This window comes from Poecilia formosa, unplaced genomic scaffold, assembly GCF_000485575.1.
Source record: "Poecilia formosa unplaced genomic scaffold, Poecilia_formosa-5.1.2 Scaffold184, whole genome shotgun sequence".
In the NCBI taxonomy this organism is placed as follows: domain Eukaryota; kingdom Metazoa; phylum Chordata; class Actinopteri; order Cyprinodontiformes; family Poeciliidae; genus Poecilia; species Poecilia formosa.
In genome coordinates, this window is record NW_006800123.1 from 1,452,054 (window position 1) to 1,467,615 (window position 15,562).

Consider the following 15,562-nt stretch of genomic DNA (forward strand, 5'->3'; position numbering starts at 1 on the left):
TCTTTGCTTTTGTCAAGAAATGACAAAAATGCCCATATTATTAAAACACCTTAAAATTAATGCACAATGTGTTGCACATTGTTGTAATGAAAACCTTTTATTCTTACAAAGGGAGGCTGATGAGCTGTTGGTTGAGTTTAGGTTCTTGTCTTACTGATACCGGGCCTTTAATGAGAATTCAAAGCAGTTATGCTGATTTACACATAAAAAACATCCTTTCTTGTTTGAGTATTTTTAGTTTTATAGATTGTCTTTGCTGTACTTTCTGTTTAATTACCTGATTTCTCCATCCAAAATCACTTCATCCATATTCTGTCAGGCAAGTCAAGTCATCTTTAGAGCCAAGAATGTCTCTAAAGATGTTGTTACAACTAAAACCTGAGCTTTAGATTGAGCAAAAATGTTTTGGGTGGGGTTTTTTTTCATCAGTGAACATTGGTTACCTCAAGCCAAAAAGCTGCTCACATTTGAATGTTGCTTTATGTGACCCTTCACATCATGTGGGATTTAATGTGAACTGACAGTAGTGTCAAAGAGGCACTCAGGCTCTGCAGCATCACATTTTAGAACCACGCAGATCAGATCATGCATTTATATTTTACAAAATACCAAAAAAAATAAATAAAAAATCTAAGAAAGTCAATAAATTTACATTTTTCCTTCAATTTGAAATAGCTTCTCTTCTACGCTGCATTTTCAATCTGACCACGCAGATCAGATCATGCATTTATATTTTACAAAATACCAAAAATAAAAAAATAAAAATCTAAGAAAGTCAGTAAATTTACATTTTTCCTTCAATTTGAAATAGCTTCTCTTCTACACTGCATTTTCAATCTGACCACGCAGATCAGATCATGCATTTGTATTTTACAAAATACCAAAAATAAAAAAATAAAAATCTAAGAAAGTCAGTAAATTTACATTTTTCCTTCAATTTGAAATAGCTTCTCTTTTACGTTGCATTTTAAATTCGACTCCATCTAATTTTAATCCAATGCCAGATGCTGTTTTTGCATTAAAAAAAAAGTAAAAGTCCCAGCATGCCATCTGCCCAGGAGAAAGCAACAGCCAGAGCCAGGCAGCGTGCAGCCAGTGACCATAGCAGAGGATTTAGCAGCCGCAGCAAAGAGCAGGCAGACATCTCCCTGGGGATTTAGGTGTTGACTAAAGCAAGGCTAAAAGGAGAGTAAATATTGAATTTACATTCATAGCTGTGACTTCAAACATGACTGCGGATGAATATTAATGTGGCACCATGTTGAGTGGATCCATAACAAGTGACTCTTCTAGTAATTAAGTGTTTTGTGACAAAGGAAAAATCAGTTGCATGTGATTTATTTTCCTCGGCTTCTTGCTCAATCTCAGATGAAATGTTAGATTTCTGCTTTATGTTATGTTGTTAAAAAAAATATAATAATAATCAAGTCATAAAACGTTTAAATTGTGCTCTCAACCTGTAGAATAATTTGCCTTCTTTGATTCCAGTGATGATTTTTGCCTTTACGTAAGATGTCGCACAGTTAGTAGAGATTCAGCAATGCAGTATTAATCTCCGGTATTGGTTCAATATTGAAAAATATCTAGATTGGGTGACAATGTGCTAGATCTACTCAGTATAAGTCTATGCTTTGTGCTCTGAGAGACATTATACTTTCAATTCCTAATTGCACTTTCTGAGCCATTTGTAAGAAGGTTTGTTGCTGTTTATTTTTATGTCTGACGAAGATCGTCAACTTATTGTTTTTGTCAGTTTCAGTTTCTTTATTATTTCTTTTAAATTGGTTGTTGTGCCCCTAAATACACAGACCGAACAAATTAAAGTTGTTTTTACATGTTTGACTGAACTTACAAAGCTTATGTACCTGAAACTTTTTCATCAACAATACGGAATTATTTACTTAAAACAAGCTCTTATATCTTACTGAAAAGTTACTTGTATGTTACTTTTGCCTTATTTCAAGTCTAGAAATAGAAACTATTTGGTAAGATTTTGTGTTTTTGCAGTGCAGATATCTGTATCCATGAATAAAGTGGATCGGTGCAAATCTAATATTTACACATAACTTTAATATTAAGAGTTTTCTGTTCCAAATTATTTTCTCTTTTGCACCAAATACTCGTATATATGCTATTAAAGAGCAGATTAGAAACATTTTCAAAGATAATGTTTGAAATTTGACTAATAATAATAATAATAATAATAATAATAATAATAATAAATTGGTTCCTAAAAACACAGGACAAAGACCACACTAGTTAAAAAAGTCTAAATGCCAAAAAAAAAAATCTCCTCCATTCTGTATCAGCCAATTGAGATGCCTCCTGTTGCAGAGGCTGTGAAAATGGTGTCTGCTGTTGTCCATTATTTCTCTCAGTTTGTCCATTTGGTCCTTTACAACACCGTCTGTAATGACTCCAGGCAAAACCAAGCACAGCGATGGATGGGCTTTTTGCACCATCTTATCCAGACAGCGTCCTCAAGACACCTCAGCAAATGTTTGCCGTGTGCTTCTGTTGGCAGAAGCCACTGAGGTTCTCACGGTAGGACAACCTTCAGTTAAAAAAATACCACAATTCAATAGTGTCTCACAAAACTTTGAGACAAAAATGCATAATATGAGCTACTTGCTTTAAATTAAAACAGAAAAACAACATAATGTTTGACGAGATGTTAAACTTTTGAAAATATCTTTAAAATCCAAAATAACTTTTTGAAATCTCCTGATTTCACTTAATAGTACCAGAAGAGGACCTATGGACCTACGGAAACATTTTTTCCATGTTTTTACTCTTCGATTTGGGTCTCAACTGCTTCTAAAAGCAGCCCAAGTGCTACAAAAGAAAAATAGCCAGATGAATTTTGTCAATAAGTTGATGTTTCTTGGTGCCTCTAGAATGAACCATTTCAAAACACTTAAGATGGTTGAGTCACGATTGACAGGCGTAGCAACCGAATCAGAGTTCCAGCATGTTCGGTCAGCTGGTTTTACTGCTGCATGCATGCGCTGTACAATGGCTGCTGGACAAAATAAGTGTTTTGCTGTTGATTTACCATCCGAAAACCCCTTGCTGGATTCTTGTTGTTTGTGCAGGAGGCTCAATTTCTGCTTTTCAAACATGCACGGTGGTATAATTGAGCATCTGTTTGAAGACATTTTTATGTGTGGGTGTAAACATTGAGTTGAGGTCATGACCAACAAGTAATAGAGGCCCAAAACCAGCTCATTGTGAATGAAGGTCAAAATAAAAATAGACAGAAGTGATTTTCTGCAAAATAATGTAATGACATGTTTTGTGTAGCCCACAGATCAGTTCTAATCTTTGAAGATTGACAAAAGAGATTTGCTCTTGCATTGTGATGTATCAATATCAAATACCATAAAAATTTTGATCATAAAAGGATTTTTTTTTCCATATCGCCAAGCCAAGCATACAAGCAATTTTGATGTTTTCCAATCAAAGCGTATCAGTGCAGTTTCATTTCCATTCGTCCAAAAAGGACCTTCAGTTTCCTGTCCTGTTGGATCTATCTGAAGGGGACTGCTACAGTCTGTCAGCCAGAGCAGAAATCCTGCAGTCAGATGGAGCTGTTTGCATTGATATAATAAAGGAGAGGTGCAGTGCAGCAGGTATCAGTGAGCTAAGGAGGAGCAGAGGTGATAGACGGAGACACATCGGGCCTGCCGAAGCCGTACTTTCAGCTCCTCTGAGAGATGTGAGGCAGTAAACACTATAAGCCGCCTGCAGCTGTGTCATACATATTATTAGGTTAGCTGAGGAAACCCAAGCCTAATCCTCTTCAACTCTGCAAGGCAAAGCAGGGAATCTGCGCACATTCATTATCACACTACGGTGTTTATAGATTTTATTCAAGTAAATCCGTAACTTTGCGAGTGGCAAATAATAGCATGTGATAAGCAGGAACTTGATACTTAAGGTATTTTATTTGCAATCATTACAGGATTGTAAACACCTTAAGAATCGTAAAGAGGAAGGACGAACGTCTCGGAACGGGAGTGTTGCAATATTTACTTATATCTTATCTGCACAAAATATTAAACAAATACTTTTTTCACATGGAGTGTTGAGATGAGGACTCACACTCAAAAGCTGTTGGTTGATGAATTTATTGAGCAGTAGGAGTTCTTAGTTTAGAGAAAAGAAGAACAAACAGATTTGTCAGTATTTTTACCTGCTGATCACACATTGAGTGTCATAATTGTCCAATTCTGGTGAAGGTGAAGATTGTCCTAAGACTGAGCCATGAGGAACTCCTTCTTTGGCTCCGGCCTTCGCTCACGTTACCTCCTACTTCACCAGTTAATCTTCAAACAACACACAGCTTGTTTAGAGATGTTTATGTTTTTATTTCCAACATTGACTAGAAGTGGGCAGCAACCTGTGGGGGAGGGGCAACGATGAAGCATCGCTCTGCATTTCATACAGGCAGAGAAAAATGATGACTGCAGCTTTCTGTGAGTCTGTAAGCCTGAATCATGATAAAGCTTTTATTTTATTTATTTTAGAATTTTTTCGTTTACAAAAAATTACAAAAAATCTCTAGTTTCCCTTCTTTGACCTCTTAGTGACCCTTCCACCTCATTGGTTTATTTACATAACAATTAACCCACATTTCCACCTACAGTGATGATACAGTCTGACAGTCATCATTTCAGGCTGAGCACAAGGCGTCACTCAAAGCAAAGTACGGGAGGCAGTGACGAAGACGAGCGACAGGGAGAGGAAGATCAAAGGTTCGGGGTTCATTTAACCTCAAGTTGTTTTAGTATTTGACAGATATGCAGCTACTAATCCTCATGAATAAAGTTTCCTGTGTCATCGTTTTCCATCAAAGACGTTCACAGACATTTACTGGGAAAAAAAACATTAACAGTAGTCTCTTCATGGAGTCTTTGCTCCAGTGCATAGTTCTGACTGTTCAGTTAAATATTTTTGAATATTGTTTTAATTTTGACAATCTGGTTTTACTGCTGCATGCATGCGCTGTACAATGGCTGCTGGACAAAATAAGTGTTTTGCTGTTGATTTACCATCCGAAAACCCCTTGCTGGATTCTTGTTGTTTGTGCAGGAGGCTCAATTTCTGCTTTTCAAACATGCACGGTGGTATAATTGAGCATCTGTTTGAAGACATTTTTATGTGTGGGTGTAAACATTGAGTTGAGGTCATGACTGTTACAGAAATGTATGGAAATTCATACAGTCCAAATTTATGCACCTTATTTTTGGTTTTCACAATGAGGGTGGAGCCCCACACATTTATAAGACTATATGCTACAGACTGATGGTGCATAGCCCACTATATACTTACTTTATAAATTATTGGACAACTAAAGCATTTTTGCTGTCAACACAGGAAATAACACGTTTCCCTTTTGATGCAAAGACATTCATTATTTTATTTTGTTATTCAGGTTAATCATTCTGTGCTTTTACACCCACTCACCACTGAATCAGCCATATGACTGAAAAAAATGTGAACTGTGACAGTAGCGTTGGGGACATCAGAGCTGCTGCAACATGCTTAGCACTGAGTTGATATTTTAGCCTTGAATATCTCGTTGTTAGGCTAACTCCGCTTAGCACAACTTTCACACGACGATCGTTTAGTTTTTCTTTCCAGGGCCCCACCGGATTATTTTTTGAAACAAACTTTTCTTAATTCCCCAGTGGAACTAAGAAAGGCGGCTTTGTCGTCCGTCGCTGTTTGCTGATGTTGCTTGTGCGTCAGATTTACCGTTGTACCAGAAACGTGAATGCAAACGTTCCCGCTCGTCTTAATATTTTTAATACGTTAAAATCTGTGCAATCAAAGTTAGCATGTTAACATCCCAGCCCTAAACAACACATTAATTATTTTGAAAACCATAATGTCTGTTGTTAAGCTTATCCCCATTTTTAGCAGTTAAGAGATCCAGACCCTCTAATCAAACTTAAACTGTGTAGTCAGTAATTACTTAATTGTGTTTATCAGGTCGCAGTCTAACTCTTTAAGAAGAAGGGGAAACCATGCTGTGGTTTACTTTTTTATTCCCTCAGAGGACTGATCGAGGTCTTTTAAATCTCTGATCGGTGCAGGTTCAGTTAAAACAGATAGAAAATAAACAAATACTGAAAAGTGAGCCAGAGGTTAAACTGACAGGCCCTACAAAACTAGTTCAGGTTAATAGTTTTGAGATTTTTTCCCCCACATTAATTGCTTCTTCTTCATAAAACTACAACATTATGATTTTGTAAAATGTTTATGAATATCTTCCAGGGTTGTTCTTCAAGGATTGTACGTCTTTCAAACACTTTTGATCCTGTTTTATTTTATTTTTTTACTTTCAAAACAGGAAATATATCTTATTGCGATAAAAATAAATTTACAGATTTGCAAACCATTTTTTCCACAAACATCAAAACTTTCTTTTATGACAACATTAACAAAGAGATGTCTGACTTCAAGTAGAGCTGTTTCAAATACATATGATGATGCCCTCTCTGACACGGAGATGGTACTTTTCTTCAGTGTCTATTTATATTTATTGTGTTTATTTCTTGGCTTCCAATTGAAGTTTTCCGAGCTCGTTGTGCACAAAGCCAGATGCGGCGTAGATTTTTTTCTTTTATTACCCGTAGTTGCAGAATAAGTGTCGAGGGCAGCAAACTCTGTAAGCCTCCGCCGCAACACAAAAAGCAAGCGTGTGCTGTCAAACTGTCAAAACTCACACTTCAAGGCTTGTGATCGGCCTGCCGTGTAAGGGTTCTCCGTCTCTTTTATATCCACGGTGTTTGTGTACGCTGTTCTGTATGAGTGACTACAGGACTCCTGCTCATGCTTGTGTATTTTCTTCCTCAATGTGTGTGCATTTGAATATACTCGACTTGAATGTTTGAGTTTCCATCTTGTGAACAAGCCTCACCCTCTGATCCACTTTTACTGACATTATACTCCACATTATACTCCACAAACAGGCCCGATAAATGGAGATATTACCCAACGCGGTTCACTTGGGCAATTCTCAGAAAGCTGCCGCAGTTTCTGCTTTTTGAGCACAGATGGAAATTAAGCAGGTGCAAGAGAGTACTGATGGTGATTTTATTTAAAAAATGAAGAACTAACCATCATACACTCAAATGTTTTGCTTTTATTCCCTACCTATTCATTCATTGTGTCCTAGTTCAAGTCCTTGCATCCTTCCTTCTCTTCTTGTCCTTGTTTCCTGCCTCTAATCTCCTTTCCTTCTTGTGTCCTTCATTTCTTTCCCTCCATCATGTCTGCATCTCTTCCTGTCTTGTTTTTTGCAGGTGCTGTAATTAAATCCCGCTCTTTAAACTTTAATAGTTTACATTTTTAAATGAAGGAATGAGTTTGAGACTTCTTCCATTTTTCTACTCCTGGAACCTGGAAACACATTTCCAGGTTGCAAAAAGTTGAAAGTGGAACTTGCATGAAATATTTCAGTTTGATTAGTTTGAATTAAATCATGACATACCCCTTGTTTAATCCAAACTTTGATATCACACACTTATTAAAACACCTATTGAAAAACGTTTATGCATCAAGTGAACAGATCAAAGACTGTGTCTTCAAGCAGATGGGTTAACACTCTTAAGTGTGTTTTCCCCAAATCTGTGCAGTTTAAAAGAATGGAGTTGTAAGAGGCGTGATGGAAGTGTTTACAGATGGAGAGGGAGGGAGCCTTATGCTCCATATTAAATATAGATTTAACTGCTGCTGCACATGTCATCTCTTTTTGTTTCACATTTAATTGCTCCTGCAAGGCTCCCAGCGTTTAGCATATTGGTGAGAATACAAAAAGCCCATTTTCTCTGCAACGACAGCAACTGGGTCCTTGTGGTATTAAGATTCAACTCTTAATCTTTGGGACAGCGAAGGCTGCGCCCTTCACCACAAGAGGCTACTCTGATATGCACATTCTGAAAGGAGGGAAATCAATTGAATTGAACTCCTAGTGAGCTCCGCTTTTGTCTGGGTTTTTATTCAGGCTTGCAAAATAAATATTTGATTTGCACACCTTTTCTAAAAGCTTATAAAGGCTTAAAATGGGATGAAGCAGGAGTGAGGATTAGGTTTGGCTTTGACCTGCTTCGCAATAACATAAATAAACTTAAGATGCAATATTTTATCTAAAGAAGTATGTTGGCAACATTGGATGAGTGATAATTGAGAAGTTTAGTTGTAAAAAGAATACATTTTGTTATATACCAAACATTCAAAGACAGTTACACGTTTCACTGAAGGACGTTGTTATTCTGTTCAAAATATTTAAATTTTTGATTCATAGATGAGAGACGGATCAGAGATAGTAGAGTCAACTTTGCACCAAATCTCTGACCTGCTTCTTCTTCTTCTTCTTTCCTTTTTATGGAGGTGGGCAAACAACTTATAGGCACTACCGCCACCTTCCAGAGTGGAGCATGGATAGGGCGTTTATCACTCTGACCTGCTGAAACTAGTTTCTCTTTAAAAACCTTGAATGTTAGAAACACTGAGCACACTGACGCGCTATTAAAATAGTTAAATAAATGTTGTTTCGCCTGACAAACTCTCTGTTTGTAACACTGCAGATGTTTTCTTCTTCAAAGTAAAGAAATGTATCAGTGAATGCTGACCAAGCGATGCTTTTTCTCCGGTTCCTCTGGTTTACGCTCACAAACTGTAACACGGATAAAACTGCTACCAGCTTCATTAATTACTCTGCTCTATTTTTTTTATTTTAGAATTAAATTAAGCACAACAAAACTCAATTATTGCGCTAATGAGAACTGCACTTGAAGCATGTATTGCGTCTCGAGAAGCACAGCTGATAAACCATTAACTTTATTCTTATTTATGTTGTTTGACACAAAAAGTTTTGCACAGAAAATTACGACTAAATGACATGAATTAATAAAATGTATTGTTTCCAGAGTTAGGACAGATCTGGTAAAAGCACTGCTGAAAGACGGTTTTATCTGCCGTTGCTTTTGATGGTTATGGTTTTATTAGCTGTTTTTATTATTTCACGCTTTGATGATTTTAAAACTAAACAAATCTATTTTTCTGGATGAATGTAAATGATTATACTTGTAAACGGTGCAGCTATCCTTCCAGGTTCCCCTTAAAAAAAAGAGACATGGTAGATCTAAACAAGTTTTTTATCTGGTTAGATTATCATTAATTATTATTATTATTATTATGCAATACAATACAGGGAATAGCAGAACAAAGGATGTAATGTAACTGTGCACTTGTGCAGCGATTCAGAGCTCTTAGAAATGACAGGTAATTGGTCGGGAGCGAGTTGAAAAATACATTTTAACTCAGTCAGTATAAAAAATAAACAAAAAGGCTAATGTCAGCCTGAATAGCAACACCAAGACTTTAGGGTTCTGTGCACAAGGCAGTGAAGAGTTTATACAGAAAGCTCTTGGGTGAGCAAGATGAACCCCCAGATCACCAGTAATAGCCCAGCTCACCTCAATGTTTAGCTTCAAGCTCTAATGGGAATTTCATTTGACTTATTGGTTCTCTGCTGGCTGTAATTACCGAACGTCTTCAGCGAGGCTTTGTGTTTTCTCGCCAGCCAGGGACAGACTTTGTCTCAATTAGCTCTCAGTTTTATCTCTTCTCCCGACGCCTCACACCTCAGTGGCAGCGACGGGCGTGTTTGTACCTGCTGCCTTACGCCACGCCGCTATTGGTCCCATCCTTGGCGTGACTTTGAAGATTAGTCACTGGAGCGTGAAGAAGCTTTTGAAGTGTTGCCGATTCTTTGAAGTTTGTGATGCAAGGTTGGTCGGGGGGGTTTATTTTTTTTTTTTCTTTCCACCTTGTCAAAGTGTTACACAAAGTTTGTGCCAGCTTTGAACATGTAAGGAATAAGTGGAGGGAGCAGCAGTCAGAGGCATGAACATAACATGATAGCGATTTGGAACATCAAAGTCCATCTTGGAGCCGTTTCAGACACCAGAGTGCGGATGCTACAGGTCCCCTCACGCTGACCTGTCACTGTCACTTTTTAACTTTGCTTGGCGATTGGAACCGCAGGTACATGACAACCTGTTCAGCTTGTATTTACTCAGATTTAAATGTTATGTATGCGATCAGAAACGAGTTCGATGTCTGCAGTCCTTTCACTCAGGCCTGTGTGCCTGAGCGTGTGATATTTATCAAGATGGAAAAATGGAAACTCTTTATTTCTAACAGACATAAACAAAGCAGGCAAGAGACACATTGTTTGTTTGTTTTTATAGCCACAGTAATCGTAACATGTTCGAAAAGGAGTTAAAACATATAAAACACCCCATAAACTCATATTATGTTTTCAGATGCAACTCAACAAACGGCGCATTATTCACGGATCGCAGGATATTTTTAATCTTTCTAAGTTTAAGATTAGGAATTTTTTTATCCTTTCTGCATATTAATGTCATGGGTAAAAGTGTCAAATGCCTTTTCAAATGTGGAAAATTTACTTCAGCTACTATTTTATGAATCATAAGGAGATGCATAGGATATAAGTAATTGGCTGATTTAGAGCCTCTGATTCGGTGAGAAGGAAATAACCCTCTCAAAAGTCAAAGTCAGTGTTAATTCAATCAGGGTTGCAGGATTTTAACTTGTTTGTAAAAAAGTCAGTGAAAAAGTAAACGTGACACAGAAATCATAATTAAAACCACATCTCAAGATTTCGTTCTTCTGTTTTCTCGTCCTAGAAAACAGAACAACACCATAAACACAGCAGGGTGTTTTATTTGTCCACTGGTGTGTTTTTCACCTCAGGGCCACCATCTAAATGCTAATACCTTCTTAATATTTATTCTTCCCTTGAAACTGGCATAAACTTTGCATATATTGTGCACTTGGCTAAATGATTATGACTAAAAACAAACTTGACATTGGAAACAGCAAAATGAGAGAAATCTGCCCACAGAAAAGTAACAGCTACAAAAAAAAGGAGAGCCAAAACGTTTTCCCGGCCAAAACTCCACTTCCCTCGTACTTCCAACATGAAACCGATGAAATCTCGACGACTTGATAAATTGTGCCGCTTGCGGTGCGAACGTATGTCTGGACCGGCTGCATGTCGCAGCAGAACCTCGCCTCTCGGTGAACCGATCAAACGGCTTCAGCATCCAGCCGTGCTGCAGGCAAGGGCAGCAGCTGCTGGACACGGCCTCCGCTGACCCTGTGGGTCACAGCAGCAGTGCAGATGGCCGACCAGCAGCGCTGCGCCGCACCACCAGAGGAGAAGCCATGCCAAATTTATCTTCTTTGTATCCCATTGAAATATGACTCATAAGCAGAGGAAACTGCTGACTGCAAATAAACGACAAGCTGCATTTAAAAAAAAAGGGGATTTTGTTTTGTTTTTTTCGCTTATGCTAATAATATTCTAGGTTTCTTCATAGTGGTTCTGCAAACAAAATAATTTTAAGGCTATTTAAAATCCTTTTAGATGCTGCCAAGTGTTTGAAGCCAGAATATGTCTGTCACCGTCTTACAATACAGGCTCCTGAGTGCACAGCCCACAGAGGCAGCAATAAATTGTTCTGCAAACTGTTAATTGTAGAGAACTGACAACAAAATTAAATGCAACGTCCCGTTCGGTGGCGACATTCACTGACTGACTGAGACGATGAAGCCCAGGCTGCAGATTGTCGGTAAATTTCAGATGGATGCTTTTAGTGAAACAATTGAGCATTTTAATCTTTCCTGAAGATGACAAATTGTTTTCTGACTTCATTTATTAGAATATTGTCTCAGAAGATGCAATCCAGCATAAAAATGATGATATGTTCCAACAATTATAATCTCATGAGAATATTTCAATATCTAACTTGGTGTCACTGGTTTGACTTTCCTTTCTTTCCGTCCATGTTAATAAAACAGAAGATCATCATAAGTGTGCAAAAAGCCCAGTAGCTCTAGAAATATCTACCATTAGGGCTTTTATTTTTTTTAATTTTAGGTTGGACTAAAAGCGAGTTATTTCATGTAGGCATGAAACCGATTTTAAATTGGTGTCAAAAGACCACGGCTTAAAGCTTTACTCCGTCTCAAGCACTAAATTGAAAGTGGAAGTAAATGCCAGCAAAACACCCAGGAGCCAAAAACTTGTTGATTATAATAGTGTTTTTATTTTTGATTAATAAGTGTAGATTCAGGTGGAACGCCGTAATAAAAATCCAGGGTAAAAATCAGCTGTACTTATAGTTCTAAAGCAAACTTCCTAATCTTAATAATTTTTGCTTTTCTTCCTTTTCACTGTAAAATAACAAAGTGCAGTTAGCTGAGCCAGCAGCCTGTTAAATCTCACCTCTCTCTCATGTAGCTGGTTGTTAACATCTTTTACAAACCTGAGATATTTTTCTGACAAAAATGTTACTTTGTTTTACTGTTTATTTCATCAGAAACGTGGATCCAGACGCTGCTGTGGTTTATTTGTCTCAGTCATTTTGCTCACTTTAAATGAAGTGTGTAAATCTCAGATTATGCCAAGCAATGTTACCAAGGGGGCATCAATAAATCTCCACTTTATTCTTGGTAATGCTGCTGAATAATTGATCATGGTATTAATCTCTGACAGAATCACCACAGCTGCAGTAAAATTGTTTGTTTTGGGATGTTGTGTGCTGTATTTTGAGTAAGTGGTTAGCAGTTAGCTAACTTTCAAAATGTTTTCTTCTGTTACATTAATTGTCCTTCTGTGGACATGAAAATAGTTTGTGCACATTTTGCTGATGGTAATGTCATTATTGTTGCATTTAATATGTAGAAATTGATGCTTCCACATGTTTTTTTTTTTTTTTTCCAGTATTTTCTTCGACAGAGACCATATGTTTCCATGTGAAAATGGCAGACGGAAACGAAACAATCAAAAAATAAAGTAGAAAACAGATTCTTGTACTTTTCTATACACAATGCACTAAAACTTATGTTTATTCAATTCAAGGAAGAAAACAGACAGGCTTTTACATTTTTCCGATTGATCAGACTGAATTAAGAACAAAAACTGTTTATTCTGATTCAAAACATGACCAGATTACGTTCATACGTCCATCTGGTCATTAATTTTGAAACGCTCCACGTCTCCAACAAACAGCAAGCTGTCTTTGAACCAAAAAAATAAAGAAATATCGAAATCACACTTATCACCTGACATCTAATACGCTGCAGCATAAATGAGTTTTCTCCCAACTCCCAGGTGCAGGTAAATGAGAGCCAGCAGAGAAATCACTCCATTTGCATGTTAGCTAATTGTATCATTGCTCTAGGCTCCCTAATAGTCAATGAATTTTCTAAGGAACAGAGTTCAGAGGGAATAAAAATGGCTGGAGCTTCAAAGCATGTAGCGACTATTTGTTGTGAAATGGGATTTGCCGCAGGTGAAAGGAAAAAGAGGTCCTGCTGTGAAGGGCTGTGGTATTGAAGTTGGGAAAGATATATGAGGCAAACATGGTATAATCTTTCTCCCAAGACCATAACCACCCAAGTGAGGAAGAAGAAAAAACAAATTATTAAGCACATATAAAACACTGAGCGTTTATTTGGTCAAACTTTTGCATTTAATGTTGCCTTCGAGCTCCATTGTTACGGTTTCATTTCACATCACCTGCTGCTAAATAAATGCAGCTAAAAAAATGAGCCTAAGTGAATAAAGAGCGAAGCTCTTCTCCAGAAAACGAGGCCAGTGTTTTTTCTGCTTTTGCCATGTCACAGTCGATGCACCACACAATACATCACTCAGTTATATTTATGAAGACTGCAGTCTCTATAGACGCTTTAACAGATTGAAGGACGAATGGAAACAGTTATAGTTCCTGTTTACTCTGGGAAAGTGTAGAAAATCAAATATGACTATTGGAAAATATTTTCACTCTTTATTCCCTGTCCTGTTGTCTGTATCTGTCCTTCCTTCCTTGTATCTTTCCTCCGTGTTTCTCTCTTTGCTTTCATTTCTTCTTTTTCTTATTTCCTTCCTTCTGTCCTTTTTCTTCTTTTGTTTTATTGCTTCATCCTTTGACCTTTCCTGCCTTCCTGTCCCACTTGTGTCTTTATATCAGTCCATCCTTCTGTCCGTTTTTCTTTTCCTCCTCCCTCATCACCTCGACCTTCACTTCTCATGACCTTTTCTCTTTCCTTCATTTGGTCCTTGTTTACCTTTTCTTTTTTGTCACTTTTCCTGTGTCCTCCCTTTTTCACTCATTTCCTAACATTTGTCCTTCTTCTCTTTCATGACCTTATTGCTGCTCTTCCTCGCTTCCTTATATCCTCCCTCCTTCCTCATGCTCCTATTTCCTTCTTTTCTTTCTTCCAATTTCCTTCTTGTGTTCAACTTTCTCCCTTTCTTTCCTCACTTGTATCTTTTATTTCTTTCCTTGTCTCCTACCTTGCTTGCTTTTGTCTGTCCTACCTCCCTTTCTTCCTTCCCTACCTTGTTTCCTCCCTTTATTATTTTTCATCTCTCTTCTTTTCTTGTCCTTTTCTTTCTTCCATAGTTTTGTTCTTTTTTTTTTCTTTACTCGTTTCTTTCACTGCAATAAAACAAAATTTGACCAAGTATTTTAGTCTGGTTTCTAGTGCAAATATTTTAGTGCACTTGAAATAAGACACAACTAACTTAACAAGAAATTGAGGCTTATTTTAAATAAATAACTCCTTAGTATTGATGAAAAATTAACTTATAACATGGGGAAAATGACTTGCTATAAGTGAAATATTCTGCCATTGAAACTAGAACTTTTTCATCAATATTAAGGAATTATTTACTTAAAACAAATTCCTATATCTTGCTAAAAGTAAGTCATTGTTTGTTCTTATTTCAAGTGTACTGAGATATTTACGCTAGAAATTAGACCAAAGGTACCTGGTAAGATCCTTGAACCTGCCATAATTTTATAATGTTTATTATTATTATTATTATTATTATTATTATTATTATTATTAGTTTATATTCTAAGACCTTTGATCCACATTTTTCCCTTTGGACATGAGAGACATATAAACCCTTTCCTGTGGTGTTTTTAACTTTCGGTGGGACTCTGCATTGCGATTTAAATAGCATCTAATTCCAACATTGCCAACAAAACCTGCTCCACATGAAAGGAGGAAAGCTGTTTATCCTCACAGCTGGTGGAAAGCTGCCATGACACAAGACAAACAAGTTTCCTGTTTCTCTGTTTATTTGATTGTACTGGTTGTACATGTTTATCCAACGCCACTTGGAGAGAATAAATATAAATAGACTTTTTATACAAAAATAGGTTTGGCTAGCATTTATTCTAATCATAAAAGAATCTGGTGAAAGAAGGCAATACAGGAACTAAAATACTGTTGTCATTTTTACACTTGATTTCTTGATCAGGCTGCCGGCTCCACTGAAAATATTCAATTTTCTGTACATGTTTTATGTTATCCTCCTTGCTTTTTCATACTTTAATTTATGGTAAACCCCTTCAGATTTGTGGTTCAGTTTTTGCTAATTTTTCTGTGAAACATAACTCTCAATTATAACCAGAAACAACCCTATTCATGGATTTATTTTTAA

The 15,562-nt window shown here is 37.0% G+C and overlaps 1 protein-coding gene across 4 annotated transcripts in view; it reads left to right on the plus strand.

Moving 5' to 3' along the window:
• ralyl (RALY RNA binding protein like) overlaps positions 1-15,562 on the plus strand; it is a 113,311-nt gene that overhangs the window by 30,944 nt on the left and 66,805 nt on the right. The gene's annotated exons all lie outside the window — the stretch shown is intronic.